Source organism: Pseudophryne corroboree, unplaced genomic scaffold (assembly GCF_028390025.1).
Source record: "Pseudophryne corroboree isolate aPseCor3 unplaced genomic scaffold, aPseCor3.hap2 scaffold_1472, whole genome shotgun sequence".
Taxonomy (NCBI): domain Eukaryota; kingdom Metazoa; phylum Chordata; class Amphibia; order Anura; family Myobatrachidae; genus Pseudophryne; species Pseudophryne corroboree.
Genome location: NW_026968102.1, coordinates 28727 through 47782, shown reverse-complemented (window position 1 = coordinate 47782; position 19056 = coordinate 28727). Strand labels below are relative to the sequence as shown.

Here is a 19056-nt window from a genome sequence, read left to right as displayed (position 1 = left end):
AATGACTAATGACATAAGAAAAGGAAAAAAAAACAGTATACAAAGATGCTCCAGGTGAGGCTTGAACTCACAACCTTGGCATTGCTCAACAGATACTGTATTATAAGTACAGCGCGCTGACCAATTGCGCCACTGGAGCACTTTGCAGCATTAATTGGTTAAGCTAGATGTGGATTTTATTCAATACAATCATACAGTCTTAAGAATTGAAAAAGAAAATCATTTTTGGTGATGAATGATGAGCAACAAAGGAACATGCATGCCAGATGGCACTTGAATAAGCTGTCCACGGTGATAAAAAAGGTTTAAAAAACCACAACAACAATGTTATCATAATTAATGTCATATTTTAGCTTATGTGGTCAATTTTTACAAGCTAAACACTGCAAGACTGTTTTACAGTTGAAGCAAGAATAAAATATCAACTCTAGTGATGAGACACTTGCTGTAATTACTTCCACCCCATATGGGACTTGGACCCTCTGTCTTAGGAGGACAGTGACTTATCCATTATGCCAGTGGTGCTTACTGATGTTCTTATTTAAGACTGATAGGTTTTGAATAGTCAATTATTTATTTTTGAGGAATAAGTGAAGCTGTTTACTGTGTTCTTTGCATTACAGAGTCCAGCAAGAAATGTGCTGGTACTATCCAGAGCTGTCAGTATGGATTATCATGCTATATTGCAGAAAATCAATTTGATGCAACTGCTTTACCAACAGTATGTTAATCTTTTCCATTGCTGTTTTGTTGGCTGACTTGAGGAAGATATGCAGTGCATTTGAACCAAAGCAGATGTTAAATATTAATTTAATCAATGACTAATGACATAAGAAAAGGAAAAAAAACAGTATACAAAGTTGCTCCAGGTGAGGCTTGAACTCACAAACTCGGCATTGCTCAACAGATACTGTCTTATTAGTACCGCGCACTGACCAATTGCGCCACTGGAGCACTTGGCAGCATTCATTGGTTATGCTGGATGTGGATTTTATTCAATACAATCAGTACAGTCATAAGAATTGAAAAAGAAAATTATTTTTGGTTATGAATGATGAGCAACAAAGGAACATGCATGCCAGATGGCACTTGAATAAGCTGTCCATGGTGATAGAAAAGGTTTTAAAAACAACAATGTTATCATAATTAATGTCATATTTTAGCTTCTGTGGTCATTTTTTACAAGCTAAACACTGCAAGACTGTTTTACAGTTGAAGCAAGGATAAAATATCAACTCTAGTGATGAGACACTTGCTGTAATTACTTCCACCCCATATGGGACTTGGACCCCCTGGCTTAGAAGGGCAGTGACTTATCCATTATGCCAGTGGTGCTTACTGATGTTCTTATTTAAGACTGTTAGGTTTTTAATAGTCAATTATTTATTTTTGAGGAAAAAGTGAAGCTGTTTACTGTGTTCTTTGCATTACAGAGTCCAGCAAGAAATGTGCTGGTACTATCCAGAGCTGTCAGTATGGATTATCATGCTATATTGCAGAAAATCAATTTGATGCAACTGCTTTACCAACATTATGTTAATCTTTTCCATTGCTGTTTTGTTGGCTGACTGAAGGAAGATATGCAGTGCATTTGAACCAAAGCAGATGTGTGCTGACAACTTAAATGCACAATCATGTTTGTGTTTTTTCTTTCTTTCTTCCATCCTTTGTAATATCATATTAAATATTAAGGTAGCAGTTTATAATCAATGACTAATGACATAAGAAAGGGAAAAAAAACAGTATACAAAGATGCTCCAGGTGAGGCTTGAACTCACAACCTCGGCATTGCTCAACATATACTGTCTTATAAGTACAGCACGCTGACAAATTGCACCACTGGAGCATTTTGCAGCATTGATTGTTTATGCTAGATGTGGATTTTATTCAATACAATCAGTACAGTCATAAGAATTGAAAAAGAAAATCATTTTTGGTGATGAATGATGAGCAACAAAGGAACATGCATGCCAGATGGCACTTGAATAAGCTGTCCACGGTGATAGAAAAGGTTTAAAAAACAACAACAATGTTATCATAATTAATGTCATATTTTAGCTTCTGTGGTCATTTTTTACAAGCTAAACACTGCAAGACTGTTTTACAGTTGAAGCAAGGATAAAATATCAACTCTAGTGATGAGACACTTGCTGTAATTACTTCCACCCCATATGGGACTTGGACTCCCTGGCTTAGGAGGGCAGTGACTTATCCATTATGCCAGTGGTGCTTACTGATGTTCTTATTTAAGACTGTTAGGTTTTTAATAGTCAATTATTTATTTTTGAGGAAAAAGTGAAGCTGTTTACTGTGTTCTTTGCATTACCAAGTCCAGCAAGAAATGTGCTGGTACTATCCAGAGCTGCCAGTATGGATTATCATGCTATATTGCAGAAAATCAATTTGATGCAACTGCTTTACCAACAGTATGTTATTCTTTTCCATTGCTGTTTTGTTGGCTGACTGAAGGAAGACATGCAGTGCATTTGAACCAAAGCAGATGTGTGCTGACAACTTAAATGCACAATCATGTTTGTGTTTTTTCTTTCTTTCTTCCATCCTTTGTAATATCATATTAAATATTAAGGTAGCAGTTTATAATCAATGACTAATGACATAAGAAAAGGAAAAAAACCAGTATACAAAGATGCTCTAGGTGAGGCTTGAACTCACAACCTCGGCATTGCTCAACAGATACTGTCTTATAAGTACCGCGCGCTGACCAATTGCGCCACTGGAGCACTTTGCAGCATTAATTGGTTATGCTAGATATGGATTTTATTCAATACAATCAGTACAGTCATAAGAATTGAAAAGAAAATCATTTTTGGTGATGAATGATGAGCAACAAAGGGACATGCATGCCAGATGGTACTTGAATAAGCTGTCCACGGTGATAAAAATGGTTTAAAAAACAACAACAACAATGTTATCATAATTAATGTCATATTTTAGCTTCTGTGGTCATTTTTTACAAGCTAAACATTGCAAGAATGTTTTACAGTTGAAGCAAGGATAAAATATCAACTCTAGTGATGAGACACTTGTTGTAATGACTTCCAACTTATACGGGACTTAAACCCACAACCACTGGCTTAGGAGAACAGTGCCTTATCCATTATGCCAGTGGTGCTTACTGATGTCCTTATTTAAGACTGATAGGTTTTTAATAGTCAATTATTTATTTTTGAAAAAAAGTGAAGCTGTTTACTGTGTTCTTTGCATTACCAAGTCCAGCAAGAAATGTGCTGGTACTATCCAGAGCTGTCAGTATGGATTATCATGCTATATTGCAGAAAATCAATTTGATGCAATTGCTTTACCAACAGTATGTTAATCTTTTCCATTGCTGTTTTGTTGGCTGACTGAAGGAAGATATGCAGTGCATTTGAACCAAAGCAGATGTTAAATATTAATTTAATCAATGACTAATGACATAAGAAAAGGAAAAAAAAACAGTATATAAAGATACTCCAGGTGAGGCTTGAACTTACAACCTCGGCATGGCTCAACAGATACTGTCTTATAAGTACAACACGCTGACAAATTGCACCACTGAAGCACTTTTCATCATTGATTGTTTATGCTAGATGTGGATTTTATTCAATACAATCAGCACAGTCATAAGAATTGAAAAAGAAAATCATTTTTGGTGATGAATGATAAGCAACAAAGGAACATGCATGCCAGATGGCACTTGAATAAGCTGTCCACGGTGATAAAAAAGGTTTAAAAAAAACAACAACAACAACAATGTTATCATAATTAATGTCATATTTTAGCTTCTGTGGTCATTTTTTACAAGCTAAACACTGCAAGACTGTTTTACAGTTGAAGCAAGGATAAAATATCAACTCTAGTGATGAGACACTTGCTGTAATTACTTCCACCCCATATGGGACTTGGACCCCCTGGCTTAGGAGGGCAGTGACTTATCCATTATGCCAGTGGTGCTTACTGATGTTCTTATTTAAGACTGTTAGGTTTTTAATAGTCAATTATTTATTTTTGAGGAAAAAGTGAAGCTGTTTACTGTGTTCTTTGCATTACCAAGTCCAGCAAAAAATGGGCTGGTACTATCCAGAGCTGTCAGTATGGATTATCATGCTATATTGCAGAAAATCAATTTGATGCAACTGCTTTACCAATAGTATGTTAATCTTTTCCATTGCTGTTTTGTTGGCTGACTGAAGGAAGATATGCAGTGCATTTGAACCAAAGCAGATGTTAAATATTAATTTAATCAATGACTAATGACATAAGAAAAGGAAAAAAAAACAGGATAAAAAGATGCTCCACGTGAGGCTTGAACTCACAACTTCTGCATTGCTCAACAGATACTGTTTTATAAGTACCGCGTGCTGACCAATTGCACCACTGGAGCACTTTGCAGCATTAATTGGTTATGCTAGATGTGGATTTTATTCAATACAATCAGTACAGTCATAAGAATTGAAAAAGAAAATCATTTTTGGTGATGAATGATGAGCAACAAAGGAACATGCATGCCAGATGGCACTTGAATAAGCTGTCCACGGTGATAGAAAAGGTTTTAAAAACAACAACAACGTTATCATAATTAATGTCATATTTTAGCTTCTGTGGTCATTTTTTACAAGCTAAACACTGCAAGACTGTTTTACAGTAGAAGCAAGGATAAAATATCAACTCTAGTGATGAGACACTTGCTGTAATGACTTACAACTCAGACAGGACGTAAACCCACAACCACTGGCTTAGGATAACAGTGCCTTACCCATTATGCCAGTGGTGCTTACTGATGTTCTTATTTAAGACTGTTAGGTTTTTAATAGTCAATTATTTATTTTTGAGGAAAAAGTGAAGCTGTTTACTGTGTTCTTTGCATTACCAAGTCCAGCAAGAAATGTGCTGGTACTATCCAGAGCTGTCAGTATGGATTATCATGCTATATAGCAGGAAATCAATTTGATGCAACTGCTTTACCAACAGTATGTTAATCTTTTCCATTGCTGTTTTGTTGGCTGACTGAAGGAAGATATGCAGTGCATTTGAACCAAAGCAGATGTGTGCTGACAACTTAAATGCACAATCATGTTTGTGTTTTTTCTTTCTTTCTTCCATCCTTTGTAATATCATATTAAATATTAAGGTAGCAGTTTATAATCAATGACTAATGACATAAGAAAAGGAAAAAAAACAGTATACAAAGATGCTCCAGGTGAGGCTTGAACTCACAACCTCAGCATTGCTCAACAGATACTGTCTTATAAGTACCGCGCACTGACCAATTGCGCCACTGGAGCACTTTGCAGCATTAGTTGGTAATGCTAGATGTGGATTTTATTCAATACAATCAGTACAGTCATAAGAATTGAAAAAGAAAATCATTTTTGGTGATGAATGATGAGCAACAAAGGAACATGCATGCCAGATGGCACTTGAATAAGCTGTCCACGGTGATAGAAAAGGTTTAAAAAACAACAATGTTATCATAATTAATGTCATATTTTAGCTTCTGTGGTCATTTTTTACAAGCTAAACACTGCAAGACTGTTTTACAGTTAAAGCAAGGATAAAATATCAACTCTAGTGATGAGACACTTGCTGTAATGACTTCCAACTCAGACGGGACGTAAACCCACAACCACTGGCTTAGGAGAACAGTGCCTTATCCATTATGCCAGTGGTGCTTACTGATGTCCTTATTTAAGACTGATAGGTTTTTAATAGTCAATTATTTATTTTTGAAAAAAAGTGAAGCTGTTTACTGTGTTCTTTGCATTACCAAGTCCAGCAAGAAATGTGCTGGTACTATCCAGAGCTGTCAGTATGGATTATCATGCTATATTGCAGAAAATCAATTTGATGCAACTGCTTTACCAATAGTATGTTAATCTTTTCCATTGCTGTTTTGTTGGCTGACTGAAGGAAGATATGCAGTGCATTTGAACCAAAGCAGATGTTAAATATTAATTTAATCAATGACTAATGACATAAGAAAAGGAAAAAAAACAGGATAAAAAGATGCTCCACGTGAGGCTTGAACTCACAACCTCTGCATTGCTCAACAGATACTGTCTTATAAGAACCGCGCGCTGACCAATTGCGCCACTGGAACACTTTGCAGCATTAATTGGTTATGCTAGATGTGGTTTTTATTCAATACAATCAGTACAGTCATAAGAATTGAAAAAGAAAATCATTTTTGGTGAAGAATGATGAGCAACAAAGGAACATGCATGCCAGATGGCACTTGAATAAGCTGTCCACGGTGATAGAAAAGGTTTAAAAAATAACAACAACAATGTTATCATAATTAATGTCATATTTTAGCTTCTGTGGTCATTTTTTACAAGCTAAACACTGCAAGACTGTTTTACAGTAGAAGCAAGGATAAAATATCAACTCTAGTGATGAGACACTTGCTGTAATGACTTCCAACTCAGACGGGACTTAAACCCACAACCACTGGCTTAGGAGAACAGTGCCTTACCCATTATGCCAGTGGTGCTTACTGATGTCCTTATTAAAGACTGATAGGTTTTAAATAGTCAATTATTTATTTTTGACAAAAAAGTGAAGCTGTTTACTGTGTTCTTTGCATTACCAAGTCCAGCAAGAAATGTGCTGGTACTATCCAGAGCTGTCAGTATGGATTATCATGCTATATTGCAGAAAATCAATTTGATGCAACTGCTTTACCAACAGTATGTTAATCTTTTCCATTGCAGTTTTGTTGGCTGACTGAAGGAAGATATGCAGTGCATTTGAACCAAAGCAGATGTTAAATATTAATTTAATCAATGACTAATGACATAAGAAAAGGAAAAAAAAACAGGATAAAAAGATGCTCCAGGTGAGGCTTGAACTCACAATCTCTGCATTGCTCAACACAAACTGTCTTATAAGTACCGCATGCTGACCAATTGCGCCACTGGAGCACTTTGCAGCATTAATTGGTTATGCTAGATGTGGATTTTATTCAATACAATCAGTACAGTCATAAGAATTGAAAAAGAAAATCATTTTTGGTGATGAATGATGAGCAACAAAGGAACATGGATGCCAGATGGCACTCGAATAAGCTGTCCACGGTGATAGAAAAGGTTTTAAAAACAACAAATACAATGTTATCATAATTAATGTCATATTTTAGCTTATGTGGTCATTTTTTACAAGCTAAACACTGCAAGACTGTTTTACAGTTGAAGCAAGGATAAAATATCAACTCTAGTGATGAGACACTTGCTGTAATGACTTCCAACTCAGGCGGGACTTAAACCCACAACCACTGTCTTAGGAGAACAGTGCCTTATACATTATGCCAGTGGTGCTTATGATGTTCTTATTTAAGACTGATAGGTTTTTAATAGTCAATTATTTATTTTTGAAAAAAAGTGAAGCTGTTTACTGTGTTCTTTGCATTACCAAGTCCAGCAAGAAATGTGCTGGTACTATCCAGAGCTGTCAGTATGGATTATCATGCTATATTGCAGAAAATCAATTTGATGCAACTGCTTTACCAACAGTATGTTAATCTTTACCATTGCTGTTTTGTTGGCTGACTGAAGGAAGATATGCAGTGCATTTGAACCAAAGCAGATGTTAAATATTAATTTAATCAATGACTAATGACATAAGAAAAGGGAAAAAAAAACAAGATACAAAGATGCTCCAGGTGAGGCTTGAACTCACAACCACTGCAATGCTCAACAGATACTGTCTTATATGTACCGCGCGCTGACCAATTGCGCCACTGGAGCACTTTGCATCATTGTTTGGTTATGCTAGATGTGGATTTTATTCAATACAATCAGTACAGTCATAAGAATTGAAAAAGAAAATCATTTTTGGTGATGAATGATGAGCAACAAAGGAACATGCATGCCAGATGGCACTTGAATAAGCTGTCCACGGTGATAAAAAAAGGTTTAAAAAACAACAACAACAACAATGTTATCATAATTAATGTCATATTTTAGCTTATGTGGTCAATTTTTACAAGCTAAACACTGCAAGACTGTTTGTTTTACAGTTGAAGCAAGGATAAAATATCAACTCTAGTGATGAGACACTTGCTGTAATGACTTCCAACTCAGACGGGACTTAAACCCACAACCACTGGCTTAGGAGAACAGTGCCTTATCCATTATGCCAGCGGTGCTTACTGATGTCCTTTTTTAAGACTGATAGGTTTTTAATAGTCAATTATTTATTTTTGAAAAAAAGTGAAGCTGTTTACTGTGTTCTTTGCATTACCAAGTCCAGCAAGAAATGTGCTGGTACTATCCAGAGCTGTCAGTATGGATTATCATGCTATATTGCAGAAAATCAATTTGATGCAACTGCTTTACCAACAGTATGTTAATCTTTTCCATTGCTGTTTTGTTGGCTGACTGAAGGAAGATATGCAGTGCATTTGAACCAAAGCAGATGTGTGCTGACAACTTAAATGCACAATCATGTTTGTGTTTTTTCTTTCGTTCTTCCATCCTTTGTAATATCATATTAAATATTAAGGTAGCAGTTTATAATCAATGACTAATGACATAAGAAAAGGAAAAAAAACAGTATACAAAGATGCTCCAGGTGAGGCTTGAACTCACAACCTCAGCATTGCTCAACAGATACTGTCTTATAAGTACTGCGCGCTGACCAATTGCGCCACTGGAGCACTTTGCAGCACTGATTGGTTATGCTAGATGTGGATTTTATTCAATACAATCAGTACAGTCATAAGAATTGAAAAGAAAATCATTTTTGGTGATGAATGATGAGCAACAAAGGGACATGCATGCCAGATGGTACTTGAATAAGCTGTCCACGGTGATAAAAAAAGGTTTAAAAAACAACAACAACAATGTTATCATAATTAATGTCATATTTTAGCTTCTGTGGTCATTTTTTACAAGCTAAACACTGCAAGACTGTTTTACAGTTGAAGCAAGGATAAAATATCAACTCTAGTGATGAGACACTTGTTGTAATGACTTCCAACTCATACGGGACTTAAACCCACAACCACTGGCTTAGGAGAACAGTTCCTTATCCATTATGCCAGTGGTGCTTACTGATGTCCTTATTTAAGACTGATAGGTTTTTAATAGTCAATTATTTATTTTTGAAAAAAAGTGAAGCTGTTTACTGTGTTCTTTGCATTACCAAGTCCAGCAAGAAATGTGCTGGTACTATCCAGAGCTGTCAGTATGGATTATCATGCTATATTGCAGAAAATCAATTTGATGCAACTGCTTTACCAACAGTATGTTAATCTTTACCATTGCTGTTTTGTTGGCTGACTGAAGGAAGATATGCAGTGCATTTGAACCAAAGCAGATGTTAAATATTAATTTAATCAATGACTAATGACATAAGAAAAGGGAAAAAAAAACAAGATACAAAGATGCTCCAGGTGAGGCTTGAACTCACAACCACTGCAATGCTCAACAGATACTGTCTTATAAGTACCGCGCGCTGACCAATTGCGCCACTGGAGCACTTTGCATCATTGTTTGGTTATGCTAGATGTGGATTTTATTCAATACAATCAGTACAGTCATAAGAATTGAAAAAGAAAATCATTTTTGGTGATGAATGATGAGCAACAAAGGAACATGCATGCCAGATGGCACTTGAATAAGCTGTCCACGGTGATAAAAAAGGTTTAAAAAACAACAACAACAATGTTATCATAATTAATGTAATATTTTAGCTTCTGTGGTCATTTTTTACAAGCTAAACACTGCAAGACTGTTTTACAGTTGAAGCAAGGATAAAATATCAATTCTAGTGATGAGACACTTGCTGTAATTACTTCCACCCCATATGGAACTTGGACCCCCTGGCTTAGGAGGGCAGTGACTTATCCATTATGCCAGTGGTGCTTACTGATGTACTTATTTAAGACTGTTAGGTTTTTAATAGTCAATTATTTATTTTTGAGGAAAAAGTGAAGCTGTTTACTGTGTTCTTTGCATTACCAAGTCCAGCAAGAAATGTGCTGGTACTATCCACAGCTGTCAGTATGGATTATCATGCTATATTGCAGAAAATCAATTTGATGCAACTGCTTTACCAACAGTATGTTAATCTTTTCCATTGTAGTTTTGTTGGCTGACTGAAGGAAGATATGCAGTGCATTTGAACCAAAGCAGATGTGTGCTGACAACTTAAATGCACAATCATGTTTGTGTTTTTTCTTTCTTTCTTCCATCCTTTGTAATATCATATTAAATATTAAGGTTTTCTTTCTTTCTTCCATCCTTTGTAATATCATATTAAATATTAGCAGTTTATAATCAATGACTAATGACATAAGAAAAGGAAAAAAAACAGTTTACAAAGATGCTCCAGGTGAGGCTTGAACTCACAACCTCAGCATTGCTCAACAGATACTATCTTATAAGTACCGCGCGCTGACCAATTGCGCCACTGGAGCACTTTGCAGCATTAATTGGTTATGCTAGATGTGGATTTTATTCAATACAATCAGTACAGTCATAAGAATTGAAAAAGAAAATCATTTTTGGTGATGAATGATGAGCAACAAAGGAACATGCATGCCAGATGGCACTTGAATAAGCTGTCCACGGGGATAAAAAAGGTTTAAAAAACAACAACAACAACAATGTTATCATAATTAATGTCATATTTTAGCTTCTGTGGTCATTTTTTACAAGCTAAACACTGCAAGACTGTTTTACAGTTGAAGCAAGGATAAAATATCAACTCTAGTGATGAGACACTTGCTGTAATGACTTCCAACTCAGACGGGACTTAAACTCACAACCACTGGCTTAGGAGAACAGTGCCTTATCCATTATGCCAGTGGTGCTTACTGATGTCCTTATTTAAGACTGATAGGTTTTTAATAGTCAATTATTTATTTTTGAAAAAAAGTGAAGCTGTTTACTGTGTTCTTTGCATTACCAAGTCCAGCAAGAAATGTGCTGGTACTATCCAGAGCTGTCAGTATGGATTATCATGCTATATTGCAGAAAATCAATTTGATGCAACTGCTTTACCAATAGTATGTTAATCTTTTCCATTGCTGTTTTGTTGGCTGACTGAAGGAAGATATGCAGTGCATTTGAACCAAAGCAGATGTTAAATATTAATTTAATCAATGACTAATGACATAAGAAAAGGAAAAAAAAACAGGATAAAAAGATGCTCCAGGTGAGGCTTGAACTCACAATCTCTGCATTGCTCAACACAAACTGTCTTATAAGTACCGCATGCTGACCAATTGCGCCACTGGAGCACTTTGCAGCATTAATTGGTTATGCTAGATGTGGATTTTATTCAATACAATCAGTACAGTCATAAGAATTGAAAAAGAAAATCATTTTTGGTGATGAATGATGAGCAACAAAGGAACATGCATGCCAGATGGCACTTGAATAAGCTGTCCACGGTGATAAAAAAGGTTTAAAAAACAACAACAACAATGTTATCATAATTAATGTAATATTTTAGCTTCTGTGGTCATTTTTTACAAGCTAAACACTGCAAGACTGTTTTACAGTTTAAGCAAGGATAAAATATCAATTCTAGTGATGAGACACTTGCTGTAATTACTTCCACCCCATATGGAACTTGGACCCCCTGGCTTAGGAGGGCAGTGACTTATCCATTATGCCAGTGGTGCTTACTGATGTACTTATTTAAGACTGTTAGGTTTTTAATAGTCAATTATTTATTTTTGAAAAAAAGTGAAGCTGTTTACTGTGTTCTTTGCATTACCAAGTCCAGCAAGAAATGTGCTGGTACTATCCAGAGCTGTCAGTATGGATTATCATGCTATATTGCAGAAAATCAATTTGATGCAACTGCTTTACCAACAGTATGTTAATCTTTTCCATTGCTGTTTTGTTGGCTGACTGAAGGAAGATATGCAGTGCATTTGAACCAAGGCAGATGTGTGCTGACAACTTAAATGCACAATCATGTTTGTGTTTTTTCTTTCTTTCTTCCATCCTTTGTAATATCATATTAAATATTAAGGTAGCAGTTTATAATCAATGACTAATGACATAAGAAAAGGAAAAAAAACAGTATACAAAGATGCTCCAGGTGAGGCTTGAACTCACAACCTCAGCATTGCTCAACAGATACTGTCTTATAAGTACCGCGCGCTGACCAATTGCGCCACTGGAGCACTTTGCAGCACTAATTGGTTATGCTAGATGTGGATTTTATTCAATACAATCAGTACAGTCATAAGAATTGAAAAGAAAATCATTTTTGGTGATGAATGATGAGCAACAAAGGGACATGCATGCCAGATGGTACTTGAATAAGCTGTCCACGGTGATAAAAAAAGGTTTAAAAAACAACAACAACAATGTTATCATAATTAATGTCATATTTTAGCTTCTGTGGTCATTTTTTACAAGCTAAACACTGCAAGACTGTTTTACAGTTGAAGCAAGGATAAAATATCAACTCTAGTGATGAGACACTTGTTGTAATGACTTCCAACTCATACGGGACTTAAACCCACAACCACTGGCTTAGGAGAACAGTGCCTTATCCATTATGCCAGTGGTGCTTACTGATGTCCTTATTTAAGACTGATAGGTTTTTAATAGTCAATTATTTATTTTTGAAAAAAAGTGAAGCTGTTTACTGTGTTCTTTGCATTACCAAGTCCAGCAAGAAATGTGCTGGTACTATCCAGAGCTGTCAGTATGGATTATCATGCTATATTGCAGAAAATCAATTTGATGCAACTGCTTTACCAACAGTATGTTAATCTTTACCATTGCTGTTTTGTTGGCTGACTGAAGGAAGATATGCAGTGCATTTGAACCAAAGCAGATGTTAAATATTAATTTAATCAATGACTAATGACATAAGAAAAGGGAAAAAAAAACAGGATACAAAGATGCTCCAGGTGAGGCTTGAACTCACAACCTCTGCAATGCTCAACAGATACTGTCTTATAAGTACCGCGCGCTGACCAATTGCGCCACTGGAGCACTTTGCATCATTGTTTGGTTATGCTAGATGTGGATTTTATTCAATACAATCAGTACAGTCATAAGAATTGAAAAAGAAAATCATTTTTGGTGATGAATGATGAGCAACAAAGGAACATGCATGCCAGATGGCACTTGAATAAGCTGTCCACGGTGATAAAAAAGGTTTAAAAAACAACAACAACAATGTTATCATAATTAATGTAATATTTTAGCTTCTGTGGTCATTTTTTACAAGCTAAACACTGCAAGACTGTTTTACAGTTTAAGCAAGGATAAAATATCAATTCTAGTGATGAGACACTTGCTGTAATTACTTCCACCCCATATGGAACTTGGACCCCCTGGCTTAGGAGGGCAGTGACTTATCCATTATGCCAGTGGTGCTTACTGATGTACTTATTTAAGACTGTTAGGTTTTTAATAGTCAATTATTTATTTTTGAGGAAAAAGTGAAGCTGTTTACTGTGTTCTTTGCATTACCAAGTCCAGCAAGAAATGTGCTGGTACTATCCAGAGCTGTCAGTATGGATTATCATGCTATATTGCAGAAAATCAATTTGATGCAACTGCTTTACCAACAGTATGTTAATCTTTTCCATTGTAGTTTTGTTGGCTGACTGAAGGAAGATATGCAGTGCATTTGAACCAAAGCAGATGTGTGCTGACAACTTAAATGCACAATCATGTTTGTGTTTTTTCTTTCTTTCTTCCATCCTTTGTAATATCATATTAAATATTAAGGTTTTCTTTCTTTCTTCCATCCTTTGTAATATCATATTAAATATTAGCAGTTTATAATCAATGACTAATGACATAAGAAAAGGAAAAAAAACAGTTTACAAAGATGCTCCAGGTGAGGCTTGAACTCACAACCTCAGCATTGCTCAACAGATACTATCTTATAAGTACCGCGCGCTGACCAATTGCGCCACTGGAGCACTTTGCAGCATTAATTGGTTATGCTAGATGTGGATTTTATTCAATACAATCAGTACAGTCATAAGAATTGAAAAAGAAAATCATTTTTGGTGATGAATGATGAGCAACAAAGGAACATGCATGCCAGATGGCACTTGAATAAGCTGTCCACGGGGATAAAAAAGGTTTAAAAAACAACAACAACAACAATGTTATCATAATTAATGTCATATTTTAGCTTCTGTGGTCATTTTTTACAAGCTAAACACTGCAAGACTGTTTTACAGTTGAAGCAAGGATAAAATATCAACTCTAGTGATGAGACACTTGCTGTAATGACTTCCAACTCAGACGGGACTTAAACTCACAACCACTGGCTTAGGAGAACAGTGCCTTATCCATTATGCCAGTGGTGCTTACTGATGTCCTTATTTAAGACTGATAGGTTTTTAATAGTCAATTATTTATTTTTGAAAAAAAGTGAAGCTGTTTACTGTGTTCTTTGCATTACCAAGTCCAGCAAGAAATGTGCTGGTACTATCCAGAGCTGTCAGTATGGATTATCATGCTATATTGCAGAAAATCAATTTGATGCAACTGCTTTACCAATAGTATGTTAATCTTTTCCATTGCTGTTTTGTTGGCTGACTGAAGGAAGATATGCAGTGCATTTGAACCAAAGCAGATGTTAAATATTAATTTAATCAATGACTAATGACATAAGAAAAGGAAAAAAAAACAGGATAAAAAGATGCTCCAGGTGAGGCTTGAACTCACAACTTCTGCATTGCTCAACAGATACTGTCTTATAAGTACCGTGCGCTGACCAATTGCACCACTTGAGCACTTTGCAGCATTAATTGGTTATGCTAGATGTGGATTTTATTCAATACAATCAGTACAGTCATAAGAATTGAAAAAGAAAATCATTTTTGGTGATGAATGATGAGCAACAAAGGAACATGCATGCCAGATGGCACTTGAATAAGCTGTCCACGGTGATAGAAAAGGTTTTAAAAACAACAACAACAATGTTATCATAATTAATGTCATATTTTAGCTTCTGTGGTCATTTTTTACAAGCTAAACACTGCAAGACTGTTTTACAGTAGAAGCAAGGATAAAATATCAACTCTAGTGATGAGACACTTGCTGTAATGACTTACAACTCAGACAGGACGTAAACCCACAACCACTGGCTTAGGATAACAGTGCCTTACCCATTATGCCAGTGGTGCTTACTGATGTTCTTATTTAAGACTGTTAGGTTTTTAATAGTCAATTATTTATTTTTGAGGAAAAAGTGAAGCTGTTTACTGTGTTCTTTGCATTACCAAGTCCAGCAAGAAATGTGCTGGTACTATCCAGAGCTGTCAGTATGGATTATCATGCTATATAGCAGGAAATCAATTTGATGCAACTTCTTTACCAACAGTATGTTAATCTTTTCCATTGCTGTTTTGTTGGCTGACTGAAGGAAGATATGCAGTGCATTTGAACCAAAGCAGATGTGTGCTGACAACTTAAATGCACAATCATGTTTGTGTTTTTTCTTTCTTTCTTCCATCCTTTGTAATATCATATTAAATATTAAGGTAGCAGTTTATAATCAATGACTAATGACATAAGAAAAGGAAAAAAAACAGTATACAAAGATGCTCCAGGTGAGGCTTGAACTCACAACCTCAGCATTGCTCAACAGATACTGTCTTACAAGTACCGCGCGCTGACCAATTGCGCCACTGGAGCACTTTGCAGAATTGTTTGGTTATGCTAGATGTGGATTTTATTCAATACAATCAGTACAGTCATAGGAATTGAAAAAGAAAATCATTTTTGGTGATGAATGATGAGCAACAAAGGAACATGCATGCCAGATGGCACTTGAATAAGCTGTCCACGGTGATAAAAAAAGGTTTAAAAAACAACAATGTTATCATAATTAATGTCATATTTTAGCTTCTGTGGTCATTTTTTACAAGCTAAACACTGCAAGACTGTTTTACAGTTAAAGCAAGGATAAAATATCAACTCTAGTGATGAGACACTTGCTGTAATGACTTCCAACTCAGACGGGACTTAAACCCACAACCACTGGCTTAGGAGAACAGTGCCTTACCCATTATGCCAGTGGTGCTTACTGATGTCCTTATTAAAGACTGATAGGTTTTTAATAGTCAATTATTTATTTTTGAAAAAAAGTGAAGCTGTTTACTGTGTTCTTTGCATTACCAAGTCCAGCAAGAAATGTGCTGGTACTATCCAGAGCTGTCAGTATGGATTATCATGCTATATTGCAGAAAATCAATTTGATGCAACTGCTTTACCAACAGTATGTTAATCTTTTCCATTGCAGTTTTGTTGGCTGACTGAAGGAAGATATGCAGTGCATTTGAACCAAAGCAGATGTTAAATATTAATTTAATCAATGACTAATGACATAAGAAAAGGAAAAAAAAACAGGATAAAAAGATGCTCCAGGTGAGGTTTGAACTCACAATCTCTGCATTGCTCAACACAAACTGTCTTATAAGTACCGCACGCTGACCAATTGCGCCACTGGAGCACTTTGCAGCATTGATTGGTTATGCTAGATGTGGATTTTATTCAATACAATCAGTACAGTCATAAGAATTGCAAAAGAAAATCATTTTTGGTGATGAATGATGAGCAACAAAGGAACATGGATGCCAGATGGCACTTGAATAAGCTGTCCACGGTGATAGAAAAGGTTTTAAAAACAACAAATACAATGTTATCATAATTAATGTCATATTTTAGCTTGTGTGGTCATTTTTTACAAGCTAAACACTGCAAGACTGTTTTACAGTTGAAGCAAGGATAAAATATCAACTCTAGTGATGAGACACTTGCTGTAATGACTTCCAACTCAGACGGGACTTAAACCCACAACCACTGTCCTAGGAGAACAGTGCCTTATACATTATGCCAGTGGTGCTTATGATGTTCTTATTTAAGACTGATAGGTTTTTAATAGTCAATTATTTATTTTTGAAAAAAAGTGAAGCTGTTTACTGTGTTCTTTGCATTACCAAGTCCAGCAAGAAATGTGCTGGTACTATCCAGAGCTATCAGTATGGATTATCATGCTATATAGCAGAAAATCAATTTGATGCAACTGCTTTACCAACAGTATGTTAATCTTTTCCATTGCTGTTTTGTTGGCTGACTGAAGGAAGATATGCAGTGCATTTGAACCAAGGCAGATGTGTGCTGACAACTTAAATGCACTATCATGTTTGTGTTTTTTCTTTCTTTCTTCCATCCTTTGTAATATCATATTAAATATTAAGGTAGCAGTTTATAATCAATGACTAATGACATAAGAAAAGGAAAAAAAACAGTATACAAAGATGCTCCAGGTGAGGCTTGAACTCACAACCTCAGCATTGCTCAACAGATACTGTCTTATAAGTACCGCGCGCTGACCAATTGCGCCACTGGAGCACTTTGCAGCACTAATTGGTTATGCTAGATGTGGATTTTATTCAATACAATCAGTACAGTCATAAGAATTGAAAAGAAAATCATTTTTGGTGATGAATGATGAGCAACAAAGGGACATGCATGCCAGATGGTACTTGAATAAGCTGTCCACGGTGATAAAAAAAGGTTTAAAAAACAACAACAACAATGTTATCATAATTAATGTCATATTTTAGCTTCTGTGGTCATTTTTTACAAGCTAAACACTGCAAGACTGTTTTACAGTTGAAGCAAGGATAAAATATCAACTCTAGTGATGAGACACTTGTTGTAATGACTTCCAACTCATACGGGACTTAAACCCACAACCACTGGCTTAGGAGAACAGTGCCTTATCCATTATGCCAGTGGTGCTTACTGATGTCCTTATTTAAGACTGATAGGTTTTTAATAGTCAATTATTTATTTTTGAAAAAAAGTGAAGCTGTTTACTGTGTTCTTTGCATTACCAAGTCCAGCAAGAAATGTGCTGGTACTATCCAGAGCTGTCAGTATGGATTATCATGCTATATTGCAGAAAATCAATTTGATGCAACTGCTTTACCAACAGTATGTTAATCTTTACCATTGCTGTTTTGTTGGCTGACTGAAGGAAGATATGCAGTGCATTTGAACCAAAGCAGATGTTAAATATTAATTTAATCAATGACTAATGACATAAGAAAAGGGAAAAAAAAACAGGATACAAAGATGCTCCAGGTGAGGCTTGAACTCACAACCTCTGCAATGCTCAACAGATACTGTCTTATAAGTACCGCGCGCTGACCAATTGCGCCACTGGAGCACTTTGCATCATTGTTTGGTTATGCTAGATGTGGATTTTATTCAATACAATCAGTACAGTCATAAGAATTGAAAAAGAAAATCATTTTTGGTGATGAATGATGAGCAACAAAGGAACATGCATGCCAGATGGCACTTGAATAAGCTGTCCACGGTGATAAAAAAGGTTTAAAAAACAACAACAACAATGTTATCATAATTAATGTAATATTTTAGCTTCTGTGGTCATTTTTTACAAGCTAAACACTGCAAGACTGTTTTACAGTTTAAGCAAGGATAAAATATCAATTCTAGTGATGAGACACTTGCTGTAATTACTTCCACCCCATATGGAACTTGGACCCCCTGGCTTAGGAGGGCAGTGACTTATCCATTATGCCAGTGGTGCTTACTGATGTACTTATTTAAGACTGTTAGGTTTTTAATAGTCAATTATTTATTTTTGAGGAAAAAGTGAAGCTGTTTACTGTGTTCTTTGCATTACCAAGTCCAGCAAGAAATGTGCTGGTACTATCCAGAGCTGTCAGTATGGATTATCATGCTATATTGCAGAAAATCAATTTGATGCAACTGCTTTACCAACAGTATGTTAATCTTTTCCATTGTAGTTTTGTTGGCTGACTGAAGGAAGATATGCAGTGCATTTGAACCAAAGCAGATGTTAAATATTAATTTAATCAATGACTAATGACATAAGAAAAGGTAAAAAAAAAATGGATAGAAAGATGCTCCAGGTGAGGCTTGAACTCACAACCTCAGCATTGCTCAACAGATACTGTCTTATAAGTACCGCGTGCTGACCAATTGCGCCACTAGAGCACTTTGCAGTGTTAATTGGTTATGCTAGATGTGGATTTTATTCAATACAATCAGTACAGTC

At 35.8% G+C, this 19056-nt stretch overlaps 8 non-coding genes across 8 annotated transcripts; all 8 read right to left on the bottom strand.

Annotated features, from left to right (window-relative positions):
• Window positions 1–861: 861 nt before the first annotated feature.
• On the bottom strand, window positions 862–954 carry TRNAI-AAU (transfer RNA isoleucine (anticodon AAU)). The gene is given in 2 exon segments: window positions 862–897; window positions 917–954. It is a non-coding gene; the product is annotated as a tRNA-Ile (tRNA).
• Window positions 955–2648: 1694 nt separating this feature from the next.
• TRNAI-UAU (transfer RNA isoleucine (anticodon UAU)) lies at window positions 2649–2741 on the bottom strand. The gene is given in 2 exon segments: window positions 2649–2684; window positions 2704–2741. It is a non-coding gene; the product is annotated as a tRNA-Ile (tRNA).
• A 5822-nt stretch (window positions 2742–8563) lies between these two features.
• TRNAI-UAU (transfer RNA isoleucine (anticodon UAU)) lies at window positions 8564–8656 on the bottom strand. The gene is given in 2 exon segments: window positions 8564–8599; window positions 8619–8656. It is a non-coding gene; the product is annotated as a tRNA-Ile (tRNA).
• Window positions 8657–10327: 1671 nt separating this feature from the next.
• Window positions 10328–10420, bottom strand: TRNAI-UAU (transfer RNA isoleucine (anticodon UAU)). The gene is given in 2 exon segments: window positions 10328–10363; window positions 10383–10420. It is a non-coding gene; the product is annotated as a tRNA-Ile (tRNA).
• Window positions 10421–12049: 1629 nt separating this feature from the next.
• On the bottom strand, window positions 12050–12142 carry TRNAI-UAU (transfer RNA isoleucine (anticodon UAU)). The gene is given in 2 exon segments: window positions 12050–12085; window positions 12105–12142. It is a non-coding gene; the product is annotated as a tRNA-Ile (tRNA).
• A 1671-nt stretch (window positions 12143–13813) lies between these two features.
• Window positions 13814–13906, bottom strand: TRNAI-UAU (transfer RNA isoleucine (anticodon UAU)). Its single transcript is given in 2 exon segments — window positions 13814–13849; window positions 13869–13906. It is a non-coding gene; the product is annotated as a tRNA-Ile (tRNA).
• Window positions 13907–15542: 1636 nt separating this feature from the next.
• Window positions 15543–15635, bottom strand: TRNAT-UGU (transfer RNA threonine (anticodon UGU)). Its single transcript is given in 2 exon segments — window positions 15543–15578; window positions 15598–15635. It is a non-coding gene; the product is annotated as a tRNA-Thr (tRNA).
• Window positions 15636–17261: 1626 nt separating this feature from the next.
• On the bottom strand, window positions 17262–17354 carry TRNAI-UAU (transfer RNA isoleucine (anticodon UAU)). The gene is given in 2 exon segments: window positions 17262–17297; window positions 17317–17354. It is a non-coding gene; the product is annotated as a tRNA-Ile (tRNA).
• Between the last annotated feature and the right edge of the window lie 1702 nt (window positions 17355–19056).